The following is a 20,135-nucleotide window of genomic DNA, read 5'->3' as shown; positions in this document are numbered from 1 at the left end:
GTAATCAAGAGATGATTTAAAGTGTATGGGAGGATGTGCGTAGGTTACATGCAAATACTACACCATTTTACATAAGGACTTGAGCATCCACGGATTTTGGTATCTGAGGGGATCCTGGAACCAATCCCCCATGGATACTGAGGGGTGACTGTACAGATGGTAGAGTACACACACCTGGAGTTCTGTGTATCTCATCCATTTCTGCTCCACCTACAGTGTGGCCCCAAGATATTGTGGACTAGCTTTGGCTGAAGAATTTGCTTCTCTGTGGTGCCTTGCCTTTAAGAAATGTTCCCAGTTTACAGATGGGGAAACTATAAGAGAAACAAACATAGGGATGTGTCCAAAGAAGAAACTCACTTGAAGGCCTAGCACTATATTTGAATGGATGCAGGCTTAGAGTGGCATCTCCATATGATGGAATATTATTCAGCCATAAAAGTGAATAAAGTTCTGATACATGCCACAACATGGATGCACCTTGAAAACACTATGCTAACAAAAGGACACATTCCGTATGACTTGACTTATATGAGGTACTTAGAAGAGGCAAATTCATAGAGGCAGAAAGAGTAGAGTTTACCAGGGGCTGGGGGAAGCGGGGGATGAGGAGGTATTTTTTAATGAGTGTAGAGTTTCTGTTGAAGGTGATGAAAAATTTTGGAAAGAGATAATGATGATGATGGTTGTACGACATGCTGAGTGTAATTAATGCCACTGCATGGTTCACTTTAAAATCGTTAAAATGGCATGTTTCATGTTACATATGTTTTATCACAATAACCACAATAAAGAAATAATAGAAGAAAATGTTATCATTAGCAGGAAGTTCCATGTGTTATTGCTGCATCTCTGTCTTCCAGCAGTGGTACTAAATATGGGGAAAGAGAACCAAAAATTTAAAAATGTTCTGTTATCATCTAGGACACCACTGAGGGGTAGGTGGCTGTTCCCTTCCAACTCTTAATACTTAGTAACTCCTACTCATTCCCCACACGTCAGCTCACCTGTTGCTCCCCTGTCCTTTGCACTCCTCGAATTTTGCATTCACAGCATTTAGTACAGTTGCAGTGTATCATCTTTCATTCAGGGTGATGATCTGATTAATGTGTTTTCTCACTTGGCTGTAAACATCACATCATCATGAGAGCAGGAATCCTGCCTGGTTTTTGGTTCAACATTATATCCCTGGTGCTTAGCCTAGGGCCTGGCACATAGTAAGAACTCAACAAATATTTAATGAATGAAAGGCAGGAAGTTCATAAAGAAGGTGTAGTGGAGGGCAAAGTGTCACCAGGGAAGACACATATTCAGCGGCTGCCATGTTGCCCGGATCGTACTTCCTCCATGGTTCATACTACTTGGGGTCATTCTCCCTTTCTGCTAGCCAGAGTCTCTTTCTGCTGTTTGCAACCAAAAAAACAAAAGCAAAAGCAAAAGCAAAACCTTCCATTATGTAATCTCCCTGAGGCTCAGTTTCTTCATCTGTAAAATAGGGGTAATAATAGTACCTTCCATTTATTCATTTTAACAAAGATTACATCAGTAAACTCAATCAGTGTTCACCAAGATTATGATGAACAAGAGGAGGAGGAAGATTGTACCATGTGTATTTCCTGTTGCTGCTGTAACAAATCACCATAAACTTAATGGCTTAAAACAACCAAATTTATTCTCTTATAGCTCTGGAGATCAGAAGTCCAAGTTGGGTCAGCAGGGCTGCCTTCCTTCTGGAAGCTCTAGAGGAGAATCCACTTCCTCGCCTTCTCTAGCTTCTAAAGGCTGCCCGCATTCCTTGTCTCGTAGTCTGTCACCTCTCCTTCTCTGACTCTAACCCTCATGGCTTTCTCTTATAAGGACCCTTGTGACTGCATTGAGCCCATCCGGATAGTCCATGATAACCTCCCTATCACAAGATCCGTAACTCAACCTGCAAACTCATTTGCCAAGTGCCTTTTGCCGTATAAGGTAACACTCACAGGTTCTGGGGTTAGGATGTGGATTTATTTGGGGGGCTGTTATTCAGCCTACCACTCCATGTGTCCAAAGTTTTGATTTATAACTATTTATGTGGTTATGTGGAAGATTCCAAGGAAAATAAGTTATCTTCCCTGCCTTCAATGCTTAGAATACTGTTGGGGAAACAAAATATTTACCAAGTCCTCAGAGCCCCAGGCGGTGTGGTCGATGCTACTTTGGGAGGTGAAGTGATGTTTTGAGGATATGAAGATGAGTGCAGGGATCCTTTGTTTCTGCTCTGAGGAGAGGTATCTCCTCTCTTTAGAGCTGTGTAGGCTGTGCCCACTCAAATCGGGGCACCACTTTTCCAGGAACAATTATCTGAATGTTGTCTCCTGGAGGTGTGTGACACAGCATTCCTGGCTTCTCCTCACAGGAAGTGGGAGCTTTGGGACAGGCAAGGTGGAATCTCTTCACTAGATCAGCAGACGTCTTTGCTTTCTACTTTTATAGATTCCTATGGTCTGAGTGTTTGTGTTTCTCCCAAATTCATATGTTGAAATCCTAACCCTAAATGTGATGGTATCAGGAGGTGGGGTGTTTGGGAGGTGCTTAAGTCATGAGGGCCAAGCCCTTGTGAATGGGATTAGTGCCCTTTTAAAAGAGGTGCCAGGGAGCTCCTTTGTCCCCTTCTGTCTTGTGGGGACACAGGGAGAACTCTGCACCACCTTACCTGATCCTGCTGGTCCCATGATCTCGGACTTCCAGCCTCCAGAACTGTGAGCAATACATTTCTGTTGTTTATAAAACAGCCAGTCTATGGTATTTTGTTATAGCAGCCCAAACAGACTAAGACACTGATGATTTGCTAAATTTCATTTGGACCCTAGGGAGGGTTAATTTTAATGTTAGCCTTAATTTTGGCTTAGGGTCTGACAGGTAAGTTGATGGTGAAAAGGAGTGAGGGGCAAGGGAGAAGGCATGTCCCCCTCCTCCAACTTCCCAGAGCCCTGGAGAAATTGTATCAGTTAGAAACAGGACGGGATGGTCCAAAGGATAAGAAATCAGCTGCTAGATCATCTGCTGTGGTACAGTTGCTAGAAAGCATGAACCATGCCCATCTTTCATCAAGAGAGTAAAACACCACTGAACAGCAATAAAGACAGTCTGTGAGCAATTTAATTGAGGTATCTAGAAGGGAGACATACCACTACGTGTCCAAATAGGCTTTGCCCAGCCCCCCAGCCCTCAGGTCACTGACTCTGGGTCTGGCATGTGACTAGAATGAGTTGGGTCATTCGCTGGTGAGTTCTTGGTTTTCCAACTGGTGTCTGTCCTGGGACCTGGCCCATGAACTCTGCTTTCCCAGAGTAAAAATTGTGACGTGTGTCTCAGTAAGGATTACTTGATGTGTGTGAGCTATGTGACAAATACAAAGGTCTTAAAATTTACTTACACATTGAAACATTTTTTAAAAAGAGATTTATTCACATACCATACAATTCACACATTTAAAGTGAACAATTCAATTTTTTTGTATATTCAGAGTTGGGCAACCATCACTACAACCAATTTTAGAACATTTTCTTCATCTTCTTAATAATTAGCAGTCACTCCCCATTTCCGCCCAACATCTAGTCCTCAGTCCCTGGCAACCGCTAATCTACTTTCTGTCTCTATGAGCTTGCCTGTTCTGGACATTTTGTATAAATGGAATCATAAAATGTGTGGTCCTTTGTGACTGACTTCTTTCACTGAACATAATGTTTTCATAGTCCATCCATGTTATAGTATGTATCAGTATTTCATTCCTTTTTATGGCTGAATAATATTCCATTGTGTTGAGATACATATATACTATATACATGTATACATATATACATATACTGTTTTGTTTATCCATTCATCAATGGATGGACATTTGGATTATTTCACTTTTTGGCTATGAACAGAGTAAGGGTAGTATATTCATGTACAAGTTTTTGTGTGGACATATGTTTTCAATTCTCTTGAGTAAACACCTGGTATACTGGGTCATATGTAACTCTATGTCAATTCTCTTGAGTATACACCTGGAAGCGCTGGGTCATAGAGTAACTCTATGTTTAACCTTTTGAGTAACTGCCAGCTTGTCTTCCAAGCTGGCTGTACCATTTGACATTCCCACCAGCAAGGTATGGGGGTTCATATTTCTCCAAATCCTCACCGACACTTGTTATTTTCCATGTTTGTTGTTGTCCGTGTTGTCTGTTTGTTTTTATGGTCATCTTAGTGGATCTGAAGTGGTATATCATTGTTTTGATTTGCAGTTCCCCGATGGCTAATGATGTTCGGCACATGGCCATCTTTTCATGTGCTTACTGACTATTTACTGGCTATTTTATCTTCCTTGGAGAAATGTCTATTCAGATCCTTTGCCTCTTTTTTTTGGCCTGCACAGCATGAGGGATCTTAGTTCCCGACCAGGGATGGAACCAGTGGAAGTGTGGAGTCTTAACCATTGGACCACCAGGGAAGTTCCTGGGTACATTTAATCTTGAATGGCTTCCTAAACAATTTCATACAGGAGCCACTATAGAATAGTGATTCACTATGGGAGCTCTCAGGTTGACAGCCTGGATTTGAATCCTAACTTGGCTGTGTGTTAGTACGACCTTGACCATTCCCTACAGACCTCAGTTTTCCCCAACTACACAATGAGGATAGAAATATTAGCGACTTCATAGGGTTGTTGTAAGGATTTTAAAAGGCTGCACATGTCAAAGGCTTAGTAAGACTTAGTAAAGACTTAGTAAATGTTACCCATTATAGTAACAACATCAACACTTACCAAGCCTTTTCTATTTTATGTGCACATAGGAATCTCATTTAATCTACACAGCAATCTTGCAAACTAGGTATCATCGTCTCCATTTTACAAGTGAGAAAACTGAAGCTCAGGGAGATGAAGGAAAGTGTCCCGGGCTACCCAGCTGGTAAGAGACAGAGTAGAGATTCCTACCTGCATCTGGATGACTGCAGGGCCCTCCGCAAATGTGTCTCAGGAGAGTTTTTAGGCTTCTGCTATTCAAATGCAACTGTAATTAAGCAAATGCTATAAGAAAGGAATCAGAGAAGAACCCAGTAATGAAATCGTCACCCGCTTATTCAGGCAGAGAGAAGCCATAGCACCCTCGCCCCCTCCACCAGGGATGGGTTCATTTCACTTTGGGTGGGTTTTTGAGTCGGAGGGTCTTTTCACACAGCCCTGGCAAGCTCTCCCTGTTTAGCACGGCCTCCCTGAGAACCTCATGGAGTTAACTGAAAAAATGAAGAAAGGCAAGCATCCAGTAAGTCTCCCTCTTCTGGAACCATCATTTAGGATTCCTTTGTAGTTCCCCATAGTGACATTGGGTGTCACCTTCGAGTTGACTGAAGCCAGTCTCCCAGAAATTGTCAAAATGTGTCGTTTTGTTCTAAGAGTTTCTGCCTCTCTAAGATCCAGTTTGGAGGCATTCGTTACCAGCCCTCCTGGCCCCAAGTCAGGCTGGATATTCTGGTTCTAATTTACAGAGCCAAGCGGTGTTCTTAAAGAGGAGGGCGCCCAGCAGCTGGATAAGCTTTGAGTTTGAAAATGGGCTCCATGGCCATGACTTTTGCAACTGACTTCTCTTCTGTTGAAAGGAAGGTGATGACACAAGGATGAGAGACAGTTTATGCAAAGATCCTACTAGCTCAGAGTCCTTTTCTCCCAGAGTTCTTTGCGCTGCCCTGTCGCATCTGCTCACGCCTGTATCTACACTAGGCTGTGAGCAACTGAGGGCAATGAGTGGGCTGGGACTCTCCCTCCCTCCCTCCCTCCCTCCCTCCCTTTCCTTCCTTCCTTCCTTCCTTCCTTCTTTCCTTCCTCCCTCCCTCCCTCCCTTCCTCCATTCCTTCCTTCCTTCCTTCCTTCCTCCCTCCCTCCCTCCCTCCCTCCCTTCCTTTCTTCCTTTCTTCCTTCCTTCCATTCCCTACGTATTAATTGAGTATATATTATGTGCCAGACACTGGAGCTAAAATAGAAACAAAACAGCAAATTCCTCTTCCTTCATGGAATTGACATTCTAATTCCTTATTTATCTGTATGTTCTCAGCACCTAGCACATAGTAGGCACTTAATAACTGCTTTAATGGATTGGTGTATACTCTTCTCTTCCAATTTTTTCCTATGCATATACTAACACAATACATGATATTTAAATTTTAGATAGAAATGAGAGCATGAATTAATACTATTCTGTAACCTTTCCCCCAACTTAATAGTGTCTCACGGCCATCTTTCCATGTTAGAACATAAAAGTCGACTTCAGGGTTTACATGTCCCCAAGTGCTATCTGGAATCACTATGCCCCTTGGAGTCTAGAAAAGACTGGCTTGACCCCAAATCCATTCCCTATGAATTCTCAGGGTCAGGTTAGGATTGTGAATGGGCCAGGGTGCTTATGTTCTCATGGTCACTTCTGGTCACTGTTCATGCTTCTGCTGAATTAATTTCATCCCAATTTATTTAACCAGTCTCCTATTGTTGGACATTTAGGTTGTTTCCAGTCTTCCTATCACAAACAGTGCTGTAGTGAAAAAGCTTGTTCATCCTTTGTTTTATGCAAATTGAATAAATTGCTAGAAGTGGTATTGCTGGGTAAATTTAGCAATAAGTATTGCTATAGACACAGATACTGCAATATCTGTGGATACTGCTAAATTTTCTCCACAGAGTTTGTACTAATTCTCATTCCCAATAAGATGTGTTACCAAATTGTGATCTTTGCTTATCTGTGCAAATACTCATAACACACACATTTCTTTTTCATAGTCTTTGCCTTTTTTTTTTTTGGTGAATTGTTGATCTGCAGGAGCTTTTTCCTATGTTAGGGAAATTATCCCTTTGTAACTTAAAATACAAATATGTTTTCTTAATTTTTATTTGTTTCTCATCATCTTTTTCTTTAAACAGCTGCCTAGTATTCCATAAGTATTCTTTAAACAGTTTCTTGTTGCTAGACATCTTGGTTGTTTTCAGTTTTTTGCTGTTATAAACTACACAGCTCTTTCCACTAATCTGCATTGCATCTCTTTATGCTAAATTCCTTAAAGTGGAATTTCTTGTTTAAAGGATATTGACTTTAAAAAGCCTTTTCATACATGTTGGGTATTGAATATTATATTTTAAAAACCTTTTTATTATTTAAAAACAAACATTTAGTAATTTAAAGAAATGCCCCCCACATCCCAATCGCCCATCCACTCAGACTGACTAGTCTAATCTATCCTTCCACCCCCTTCCACTTGCTCTGTATTACTTTGAAGCAAATAACCTCATCTATAAAGATTTAAGGATGTAGAGAGATGCTGTCTTTGGATGAGAGATTCACCATCTCTCCCCCTAGTTCTTCTAGGTAGTGGCAATGGAAAGTTACCCAACGATGCTCTTTAAAAGCCTTCCTCTTGGAGGCTGCTGGGGGGCAAAAGTTTAATCACATTCGTTTGCCCCTTCTCTGGAGCTCTGCTCTTGTTTTGCAGACAGGACAAAACGTTCACCCACATGGATGACTCAGCCAGCCCCAGGCCTCTTTGGTCCACTGCAGAATCTCCACAGACCCAAAAGCTTTGCTTCAACCATAAGTTTTCACTTATTTTCTATTCATCCCAAGAGGCAGGCAGGAAATTGCCCTTGGTCCATGAATCACACAGGAATCTTTCCTCTGCCCTTTCCCATTTGGATGTTGCTTCCTTGGACAATACCCAGGTGGATGGGCACTTTCTCCATGCAAACTTATCTTGATGTGCACTGACCTCTGGCTGGTGGGGGACTCTGTCTTTCACGCTGAGCCCCTGCGACTCGAGTGTTGGCCTACCCAGGACTCTCCCAGGACCCTCCAGGTTGTATTTTGAGAACTCCTCTTGCTCCTGACAGGCTCCCAGTTTCCATCCTTAGTTGGCTTCACTCTGGGGGTACCGGGCACTGAGGGGGTCAGGGTGGGCACTGCCAGCCAGGCCCTGCTTCCTCATTTATGCAGCACCAATTATTGCCAAAATGCCCTTGGGATTTGGGAAGCAGAGAACCCATAGGGGTGCAGCAATATCTAGAGTGACTGCTGGCAGCCTGGCTCTCTCCACACAAATGACTTGACCCTGTGCTGGCCTCCATGGTGCTGGGGCCTTACTCACCTAGCTCACTGAACCCTCCAGCGCCCTGCAGATGGGTATTTCATTATTCTTATTTTACCCAAGAGGAATAGGAGGCTCTCAGAGAGACTAAGGGACTCAATGAAAGATACATAACTTGAGCAAGTCCCAGTACTGAGATTTTGAATCCAGGTCCTTGAGCTGGAGTTTTGACCCTAAGGCCGTCGTTGTTACCTTTTATTATTATTATCTTATTTTTATTTTTTTTGTGGTACGTGGGCCTCTCACTGTTGTGGCCTCTCCCGTTGAGGAGCACAGGCTCCGGATGCGCAGGCTCAACGGCCATGGCTCACTGGCCCAGCCGCTCTGCGGCATGTGGGATCTTCCCAGACCGGGGCATGAACCCGTGTCCCCTGCATCGACAGGCGGACTCTCAACCACTGTACCACCAGGGAAGCCCCGTTCTTACCTTTTGATTCATTTTTAAGAACAAATATATCAGGTAGAGGTCATAGCAGAAAGGTTGCCCAATCAAATCCCCTTCTGAGACCCAACCTGGGAAATCCAAGGGAAGTAAGATCACATTGGTGTTGGCATGAATACTGGCTAATGACACTTTTCCAGGTATAAAGTAGATCCCAGGTGATGGAGGCTTCTACAGGGAAAGTCTGCTGTCAGTAACAGCTTCTGGCCTCTTTGGGCTGCTATCTATGTTACCGAGTCCAAGCTCGTACTGTTTTCCACACGACAGGCCAATAAAATAGAGAGATGAATTGTTGGGGCAAGGAATAGCAACTTTATTCAGAAAACCAGCAAACTGAGAAGATGGTGGACTAGTGTCCCAAAGAACCATCTTCCCTGAGTTAGAATTCAGGTTTCTTTTATACTAAAAGGGGAGAGGGTAAAGTCCTGGTTCCAGTCAGACTCCAGAGGGGGTGTTCTAATTTCTTTCCTGCAGCCATTCACAGGTGGGCCTGGTCAGGAGGTTTCCTATGAGCTACATAAAGGTACTTTAGCTTAACGCTCTTTATGTGGGAGGCAGGGTTCCCAGAGATGGGCCATTATGTATGATATAAGCTTATAGGCAACATCCCTTTCGAGATTAACTTGTAGCAAAAGCAATAGAATACAAAGGATAAAGTAAAAGAAATAGATCCAATATGGAGTCAGATTTGTTCTTCCCTATTGGATCTAGAAATGAGAAGGGGATTTCCTAGTTCAGTGATGGGCAGCACTGGTGGCTTTGGATTGTTCTCCCATCCCACTGAATGGACAGCCCTGTACATCCACGCAGAGTCGAGTACTTTGCCCAAGTGGGGGTGCTGGGGCTGTGGTCTTCTCTGCCACCAGGACTCTGTGCCACCAGGGGAACTATGGAATGTCAACGTGGTAGAAAGAAATTTGCCCTCCTGAGTGTTAAATGCTGAGTAATGACCAGAGACTGGATTTCATTGTTCCCGCTCAGACCCATTAAACAGAGGCACCTGATGGGCAGATTTCCAAATGGGAGCTTCCACGTGTGTCAGGGCTCAGTCATCATTCTGCACTGAAGCCCTCCTTCCCCAACCCCAGGCCCTTTGGTGAGTTTGATATCACCCTTCATCCGGGCTCTCAAATGACAAACTCACACCGCTAACCTTCACCACCTTCCCTGTAGCCAAGCACTCACCACTGACCTCTCCATTCTCTCTCTACATTGTTTCAAAACTTTCAGGAAATCCTATTGGTGTTTCCTCGAAAACACACCTCACATCTTTTGACTCTTCTGCATGTCTATCTTACACCACCCTGGGTCAGGGGCAGCAGTCCCCTCATAACTGTCTGCAGCTTCCCCCTTTTCCCCACTGCAGTCTGTTCTCACAACACAGGCAGAATGAGCTCTTGTCAGTCTTCTGCTTAAAATCCTTCAATGGCTGTCTTCCCATTGCTTGTAAGAAAAATCCAAACTCCTTCCCTTGGCCTCTAAGACCCTGCCTGGAACTGGTTCCTGCCTGCCCACCAGGACTTTGTTGCAGACATGCTGGCTTTCTTTTAATTCCCACCTGTTAGCACAGTTCATCCAACCCCAGGGCATTTGCACTTGCAGCTTCCTCTGCCTGGGCTGCTATGAGTCTGGCCCTTCCTATTTATTTATTTACTATTTAAAACTTTAATTGAAGTATAGCTGATTTATAATGTTACATTAGTTTCAGGTACACCATATAGTGATTCAATATTTTTATAGATTATACTCCATTTAAAGTTATTACAAAACAACAGCTATATTTCCCTGTGCTGTACAATATATCCTTGTTGTTTATCTATTTTATACATGCAGTTTGTACCTCTTAATCCCTTACCCCTAACCTGCCCCTCCCCACTTCCCTCTCCCCATTGGTAACCACTAGCTTGTTCTTTATACCTGTGTCTGTTTCTGTTTAGTTATATAAATTTGTTTTATTTTTTAGATTCTGCATATAAGTGATATGACAAGAGTACTTGTCTTTGACTCATTTCACTAAGCATAATACTCTCTAGGTCCACACATATTGCTGCAAATGGCAGAATTTTATTCTTTTTGCTGAGTAATATTCCATTATATATTATATACACCACATCTTCTTCATCCATTTATCTGGACACTTAAGTTGCTTCCATATCTTGGAAAATTTATATGGAACCTCAAAAGACCCTGAAATGCCAAAGCAATCTTGAGAAAAAAGAACAAAGCTGGAGGTATCACGCTCCTCGACTTCAGGCTATTCTACAAAGCTACAGTACAGTAAGTCCTCTACATATGAACCTTCAAGTTGCAAACTTACAAAGATGTGAACGTGTGTTCGCATGTCCAGTCACGTAAGTTAGTTCACGTGTCTGGTGTATGTTGTTACATGTGTGCTTTGTGCCACATGGTTGTGCTTTTGTGTACTTTACTGTACAGTACTGTATAGAGTACAGTAGTACAGTGTCTTTATAGATAGAATTGAATCCAGCAGGGAACCAGAACCTGTGCCATCAGCATCAGGCGTGAGTGAAATTGCAGCTTGCCCTCCATCTCCTATTGCTGATGATCCTTCAGCTCTACCATCTCCCACCTCCTCTCCCTCCTCCAGTCAGTAACTCTTCTTGCCTGTTCACTCGATGATGCCAGCCCCCGTATGCCAGCTGTACTACTGTACTTTTCAAGGTACTGTGCTGTAAGATTAAAAATGTTTTCTTCATTTTTTGTGTGTGTTTGTTTTTTATGTATTATTTATGTAAAAGTAGTATAAACCTATTACAGTACAGTACTATATAGCCGATTGTGTTAGTTGGGTACCTAGGCTAACTTTGTTGGACTGACGAACAAATTGGACTTACAAACGGGCTCTTGGAATGGAATTTGTTTGTAGTAGGGGACTTACTATAATCAAAACAGTATGGTACTGGCACAAAAACAGACACATAGATAAATGGAACAGAATAGAGAGCCCAGGGCTTCCCCGGTGGCTCAGTGGTTGAGAGTCCACCTGCCGATGCGGGGTACGCGGGTTCGTGCCCCGGTCCGGGAAGATCCCACATATACCGCGGAGCGGCTGGGCCCGTGAGCCATGGCCGCTGAGCCTGCGCATCCGGAGCCTGTGCTCCGCAACGGGAGAGGCCACAGCAGTGAGAGGCCCGCGTACCGCAAAAAAAAAAAAAAAAAAAAAGAATAGAGAGCCCAGAAATAAACCCACACACCTGTGGTCAATTAATCTCTGAGGGAGGAGGCAAGAATATATTGGGCTGGCCAAAAAGTTCGTTCGGGCTTTTCCGTAAGATGTTATGGAAAAATCTGCATGAACTTTTTAGCCAACCCAATACAATGGCAAAAAGACAGTCTCTTCAATAAGTAGCCCTTCTTATCTTTTGGTTCTGCTTAAGTGTTAGTCCCTCAGAGAAGCCTTCCCTGATTATCTAAGCAGGTCTCCCTCCTTTTAAAGTAATAGCATCCCTTTCATTTCCTCCCCATAATTTATCACTGGGTTAAATTATGTGCTCTAAAAAGATATGTCCAAGTCCTAACCCCCAGTACCTGTGAATATGGCCTTATTTGGATATAGGCTCTTTGCAGATGTAATCAAGTTAAGATGAGGTCATACTGGATCAGGGTGGGCACTAATCCAGTGACCAGGGGCCTTATAAGAAGAGGGAAATTTGCACATGGAAGAATACCTCTGAAAACAGAGGCAGAGATCGGACCCAAGGAATGCCAAGGGTTGCTGGCAGCCCCCAGAAGGTGGAAGGAGTGAGGAAGGATTCTCTCCAGAGTCTCCAGAAGAGCCAACCCTGCCAACACCCTGTTTTCAGACTTCTGGCTTCCAGAACTGTGAGAAAAGAAATTTCTGTTGATTAAGCCATCCAGCTGTGGAAGTTGTTACCTAGGAAACAAATACAGTTGGTTAATTACTTTGTTTGCTTATTTGTTTATGATTTTTCTTCCACTTGACAAGACTTTTCTTTATTCTCTCTTGTATCCCTAGTGCTCAGCTGTGGGTCTAACACAGAAAGAACTCACCAGGTATTTCTGGATGAATCAATTCCCCCACATAATCAGACATAACATCAATTGTAGCTTGTCTTGTGTTCATTGCTCTGTATCATGTCCATCGCTCCCACTTTTGGTCGTCATCTCCCTCTGAATTTTTGCAAGAGCCTTCCATCTGGTCTCCACGCTGCTTATCTTTTCCTCCCCTTTTTAACAGAAATCCGATCTTCTCACTTTTCCACTTTAAACCCTTTATTCTTTCCCCATTGTCCTCTACTAGCTGTTGGACCTTGGGCATTTGCCATAAACTCTCAGCCTCAGCCTCAGTCTCCTCATCTGTGGAGTGGGAGTAATAATTGCACCTACCTCACCAGGTTGATGTGAAGGTTAGCTGAGAATCAATGCAAAGCACAAAACACAATGCCCAGCGCATCACAGGAGCCCTGTGAATGCTGGCTTTCACTATTATGGTTAGCGTTTCTGTTGGATTGAGGCTAGAGACCCGAGGCTATATAAAATGAATCCTTTGTTAAGATGGAGAAAAGCATTTTTTCCATCTTGTTTAGTGATTGGATCCTTAAACTAGCAGCATGCATAACTTAGAATTTTTTCTAAGTTATCTAAAAATCACACATTCAAAGTTGGCTTGCCCAACAAAGTGATTAAAAAGCAGAGTTTACCTAGCCTTTTGGCCTGTTGAAGTTTGGAAAAGACATCTATTTTGAAAGCATGAGTTTGCATATCATTAAACACACAATGAAAATACACTAAGTGAAAAACTTAATGTAGGCTCAGGTTTATATTAAAATTATATCATTTGTACCATAGACATAATCTTAAATGTAGAAATAAAGGAATTCATTTTAATCATGGCTCAGAACTGATGACCTCCATTTCTGAAAACCTCTTAATCAGGAAATTTCCGAAAGAAAAAAATTGTTTAAAATACATGGTAACACATTTCAGAGCAATTCCAAAATTTAATGTGTGCAAATTATTCATATATTCATAATTTCATTATAACACATCAGATTTGGGGAATCAAGCACAGAGTGAAGGGAATATCCATTAACTGCTAAAAAAGGCCCATAAGTGAAATGAATTTAAGTATTACAACTACCTTCTTATCGACCCAGAGATCTCACTAAAGCACCAGCTATTTAATAAGATAGGAAGGTCTCGTTGATTTGAAAGGCTAAATTGGTGAGAACCTCTCTTTTTAAAAAAGCTTTCTTTCAAAAAGTCAGGCTTTCTGTAGAAATGAACAGTACTGTGATGTGGTCCGCTGCTCTTCTGAAGCTGCTTTTGTTTGATATTGCAAGTTTTAAAAATAGTGCCAGCAGGGAAGGTAGTAAATGATTGAAAATGGAAATATGAACATGGCTTGATAGTATTATTATTTACTATTTATTAAAATTAGAAATTCTCTTAAAAGTTAATAGGAGAGACAGAGAGGCTTTTGGCCAAAGGACAGCAGCCTGGGAGGGCACCCTCATGTGTGTGCGTGTGTGTGTGTGTGTGTGTAATGACCTTTCTGCCTTGTGATATATCTATCTCTGGACCCATCCCAGCAGTCATTGTGGGTCCTTGGGTTCCTAGAATCACTGAGAGGAGGTAGAGACTGTTTGACAGGAAGACTAGAGATTTTACTGACACTTGGGAACATACTAGGCCATGAGAATTGAACCATGACCTGGGCCATGCCCAGTAGGAAAGGAGAACTCTCCACTGTCTTACTTTATTAAAAAGTAAAATCTTCTAAAATGGTCTTTGGTTGCACAAATATACCTTCAGTTTGTATACGATGAAAATAATACGGATAAAATGAGTGTTCCTTGACCCTCTTACTCTCCCCTTGCCCTCTCGACTTGGGACCCTAGTTCCTCTCATTCCAAGTTCAACAGGCTTCAGTGTTACCACTTCCATGCATCTCCTCCCAGATATTTTCTATACATTTGTAAACATACATATGCATAGAGAAACAGACGGTTTGTGCACTATTTCTAATTTACATTAAAAAAAATTCTGTTATGCATGCTGCTAGTTTAAGGATCCAATCACTAAACAAGTTCTGCAGGAAGAACAGCAGGCCCCGCCCCATTCCTAGCTCCCTGTTCACGCTGCCCTAAGGTAAACACTTTCAACTTGTTCCTGAACCCTCTCTAATTCTCAATAACGTGCTTAGACTTCTACTTCAGATTTTTTCATCTTCAGGCATTGTCTTTTGACTTCCCAGGATGGAAGACCAGGCTTTAGACTTCAGTTTTATGCCACCACCAGCATCCCTCCTACTTTTGTCCTCCTGTCATCGTGGTACCAAAATCTTGGTTAGGTCAATATTTGCATTGTTATAAATATGGATGTGCCTTTCACAGCTGAGCCATGTTGAATACCATGGAGTTTGGGGGGCCCATTTTTTAATTTACTTTCTTGACATTAGTAATTGTTAAGTTTTCCCATGTGTGTCATGTTCTGTATTCTTACCACGAATTAAGCTGTAAGCTCTCTCTCCCAGCTCTCCCCCCCACCTCTCCCCACCGCCGTGTGCATTAGGTTTTCCATAGCCTCATCTTGGAGTGACTCTCCAGGGGCCTTTTGACCTGCTCCACTTGGGACTGTCTTCTCTCTAAGCCCAGTGCACAGACATCATCCTGGGAACTCTCTTCTCATCACCCCGAGATTCCTTCCTCTTTCTCTTGAGTTGGGTTTCCTGTTGCCTGGGTCCCATATCTTCCTCTTTTTTGGTTTGTTTATTTATTACCCCCTCCAGTAGATTTCTGAGGAAGGATACACGGGTAGGGTGTGTGCTTTTTCTGTAAGTGGGATCTTATTAGACAATTGTTCTGTATTCTTCCTTTTTTCCCTTAACCTCGTGTTTTGACAATCTTTCCCCATTGGTGTGAAAATTTTCCCTCTTATTTTAATGGTTGAGTAGATCATAGAAACCCTGTTAACTGAAACAATTGGCACTCTCCATTGAATACTTAATTGAAAATTAGGATCATAAGAAAGACACACTACGGCAAAGAGTAGCTCAAAGCTCACCAATTCCATCTCCTCACAAGAAGACTGTGGGTCCCAGGCTCCCTTGCAGTTAGGTTAGGGGCCAGGTACCAGGGAATGACCAAAGATATGTGAAATATGTAGATGTGTGTATTAGGGTTCTCCAGAGGAACAGAACCAATAGGATATATATAGAGAGATTTATTGTAAGGAATTGGTCATGTGATTATGGAGGCTGAGAAGTCCCAAGATCTGTTGTCAGCCAGCTGGACACCCAGGAAAGCCAATGGTTTAGTTCTAGTCCAGGTCTGAAGACTGATATCCCAGCTCCAAGACAGTCAGGCACAGGGCGGGTGGGATGAATTGGGAGATGGGGATTGACATATATACATTATTGATACTATGTATAAAATAGATAACTAATAAGAACCTACTGTATAGCACAAGGAACTCTACCCAGTGCTCTGTGGTGACCTAAATGGGAAGGAAATCCAAAAAGAGGGGATGTATGTATACGTATAGCTGATTCACTTTGCTCTACAGTAGAAATTAACACAACATGGTAAAGTAACTATACTCCAATAAAAATTTAAAAAATAAAAAATAAAAGGCACAGAGAGCAAATTCTCCCTTCCAGGTCTTCAGTGGATTGGATGAGGCCAACCCACATTGGGGAGGGCAATCTGCTTTACCCAGTCTACCAACTCAGATGCTCACCTCATTCAGAAACACCCTCACAGACACATTCAGAAAAATGTTTGGCCAATATCTGGGCACCCGCTGGCCCAGTCAAGCTGACACATAAAATTTATTATCACAATGTGACAGGTCACTTGCAGACCTAGCCCTAATGTCCCCTGTGTACTCTTCTGTGTAGTCTTTCTTTCCTCTCTGTGGTGCCTTTGGAGGCCGCATGTTAGAGGTGGTGGAGTCAGATGGAAGGTGCCTGGAGCCTTGGTTCACCATTTGTCCATAATGATATTAACAAATAAATGAATGAATAACTGGGTAAGCAGGGAAAGCTCTTCCTTACAGAACAATGCCAACTTATACATGTGCAAGGAACGATGGAATTAGAAAGTCACCATCTGGCAGCCAGCACACTGATGAGTGTTTCAGGCAAAAGTCTTCAGTGGGTGCTAAAATTAGTAGGTGAAAGATTGACGAGAAACTGGATATTTGCATAGTTTCAAAGTAAATCCGAGCAAGATATTTATAAATCGGGAAGGTGAAAAAGTAATAACTTTAGAGTGGAGAAACCTGGCTGAGACCATCTTAACCAATAATCCAAATTAACATCACCAGCAATGTGTCAAATATACATCCTGTGCCTTTGATGTAATGCACTGAGAAGGACCAATATCAGAAGTGTGGTATTCTGACCATACATGCTTAACCTGAATCTAATCAGGGAAAAAACATCGGACGAAATCCAAGCAAGGGACATTTTAAAAAATAATGGGCCTGTGCTCTTTGATTATTTATTTATTTATCTATTTATCTATTTGTTTGTTTGTTTGCCATGCAGCTTGTGGGATCTTAGTTCCCCATCAGGGATTGAACCCGGGCCCTCGGCAGCGAGAGCATGGAGTCCTAACCACTGGACCACCAGAGAATTCCCAGGAAGAAATTTTTTTTTTTTTTTTTTGCGGTACGCAGGCCTCTCCCGTTGCGGAGCACAGGCTCTGGACGTGCAGCCTCAGCGGCCATGGCTCCCGGGCCCAGCCGCTCTGTGGCATGTGGGATCTTCCCGGACCGGGGCACGAACCCGTGTCCACTGCATCGGCAGGCAGACTCTCAACCACTGCGCCACCAGGGAAGCCCGCAGGAAGAAATTTTATGTTATTTTTTTTAATAGATCTTTATTGGAGTATAATTTCTTCACAATACTGTGTTAATTTCTGTTGTACGCCAAAGTGAATCATCCATATGCATATACATGTCCCCATATGCCCTCCCTCTTGAGCCTCCCTCCTATCCTCCCTATCCCACCCCTCTAGGTGGTCACAAAGCACCGAGCTGGTCTCCCTGTACTATGCTGCTGCTTCCCACTGGGTAATTATTTTACATTAGGTAGTGTATATATGTCGATGTTACTCTCACTTCGCCCCAGCTTCCGCCTCCCACCCAGTGTCCTCAAGTCCATTCTCCATGTCTACATCTTTTTTTTTTTTTTTTTTTTTCTTTTTGCGGTACGCGGGCCTCTCACTGTTGTGGCCTCTCCCGTTGCGGAGCACAGGCTCCGGATGCGCAGGCCCAGCGGCCATGGCTCACGGGCCCAGCCGCTCCGCGGCATATGGGATCCTCCCAGACCGGGGCACGAACCCGTATCCCCTGCATCGGCAGGCGGACTCTCAACCACTGCGCCACCAGGGAGGCCCCATGTCTACATCTTTATTCCTACCCTGCAACTAGGTTCATCAGGTACCATTTTTGGGTTTTTTTTTTTTAGATTCCATATATATGTGTGAGAATACGGTACTTTTTTTTTTTCTTTCTGACTTCACTCTGTAGGACAGACTCTAGGTCCATCCACTTCACTGCATATAACTCAATTTCATTTCATTTTTTTTTTAACATCTTTCTTGGAGTATAATTGCTTTACATTGTTGTGTTAGTTTCTGCTGCATAACAAAGTGAATCAGCTATACGTATACATATATCCCTATATCCGCTCCCTTTTGCGTCTCCCTCCCACCCCACCTACCCACCCCTCTAGGCGGTTACAAAGCACCAAGCTGATCTCCCTGTGCTATGCAGCTGCTTCCCACGAGCTATTTTACATTTCATAGGGTATACATGTCAGTGCTACTCTCTCACTTCGTCCCAGCTTACCCTTCCCCCTCCCCGTGTCCTAAGTCCATTCTCTACGTCTGCATCTTCATTCCTGTCCAGCCCCTAGGTTCTTCAGAACGTTTTTTTTTTTTTTAGATTCCATATATATGTGTTAGCATACGATGTTTGTTTTTCTCTTTCTGACTGACTTCACTCTGTATGACAGACTCTAGGTCCATCCACCTCACTACAAATAACTCAATTTCATTTCTTTTTATGGCTGAGTAGTATTCCATTGTATATATGTGCCACGTATTCCTTATCCATTCATCTGTCGATGGACATTTAGGTGGGTTCCATGTCCTGGCTATTGTGAATAGAGCTGCAATGAACACTGTGGTACATGACTCTTTCTGAATTATGGTTTTCTCAGGGTATATGCCCAGGAGTGGGATTGCTGGGTCGTATGGTAGTTCTATGTTTAGTTTTTTTAAGGAACCTCCATACTGTTCTCCATAGTGGCTGTACCAATTTACCTTCCCACCAAGAGTGCAGGAGGGCTCCCTTTTCTCCACACCCTCTCCAGCATTTGTTGTTTCTGGATTGTTTTCATGATGGCCGTTCTGACCGGTGTGAGGTGATGCCTCAGCATAGTTTGTTGTTGTTGTTGTTGTTGTTGTTGTTTGGCGGTACGTGGACCTCTCACTGCTGTGGCCTCTCCCGTTGTGGAGCACAGGCTCCGGACGCGCAGGCTCAGCGGCCATGGCTCACGGGCCCAGCTGCTCTGCAGCATGTGGGATCTTCCTGGACCGGGGCACGAGCCCGCATCCCCTGCATCGGCAGGCGGACTCTCAACCACTGCGCCACCAGGGAAGCCCCTCATGATAGTTTTGATTTGCATTTCTCTAATGATTAGTGATGTTGAGCATCTTTTCATGTGCCTCTTGGCCATCTGTATGTCTTCCTTGGTAAAATGTCTATTTAGGTCCTCTGCCCATTTTTTAATTGGATTGTTTGTTTTTTTGATGTTGAGCTCCATGAGCTGTTTGTATATTTTGGAGATTAATCCCTTGTCTGTTGTTTCATTTGCAAATATTTTCTCCCATTCTGAGGGTTGCCTTTTTGTCTTGTTTATGGTTTCCTTTGCTGTGCAAAAGTTTTTGTTTAGGGCTTCCCTGGTGGCGCAGTGGTTGAGAGTCCACCTGCCGATGCAGGGGACATGGGTTCGTGCCCCGGTCCGGGAAGATCCCACACGCCGTGGAGCGGCTGGGCCCGTGAGCCATGGCCGCTGGGCCTGCGCGTCTGGAGCCTGTGCTCTGCAACGGGAGAGGCCACAACAGTGAGAGGCCCATGTACCACCAAAAAAAAAAAAAAGTTTTTGTTTAATTAAGTCCCATTTGTTTGTTTTTATTTTGCTAGGAGAAACCCTAGGAGGTGGGTCAAAAAAGGTCTTGCTGTGGTTTATGTCAAAGAGTGTTTTTCCTATGTTTTCCTCTAAGAGTTTTATAGTGTCTGATCTTACATTTAGGTGTTTAATCCATTTTGAGTTTATTTTTGTGTGTGGTGTTAGGTGGTGTTCTAATTTCATTCTTTTACATATAGCTGTCCAGTTTTCCCAGCGCCACTTATTAAAGAGGCTCTCCTTTCTCCATTGTATGTTCTTGCTTCCTTTGTCGTAAATTAGGTGACCATATGTGCGTGGGTTTATCTCTGGGCATTCTATCCTGTACCATTGATCTATATTTCTGTTTATGTGCCAGTACCA

The sequence above is a fragment of the Mesoplodon mirus genome (assembly GCF_964341445.2).
Source record: "Mesoplodon mirus genome assembly, chromosome: 15".
NCBI classification, from domain to species: domain Eukaryota; kingdom Metazoa; phylum Chordata; class Mammalia; order Artiodactyla; family Ziphiidae; genus Mesoplodon; species Mesoplodon mirus.
The sequence above is the reverse complement of the archived record's forward strand: the minus strand, read 5'-3'. Positions refer to the sequence as shown.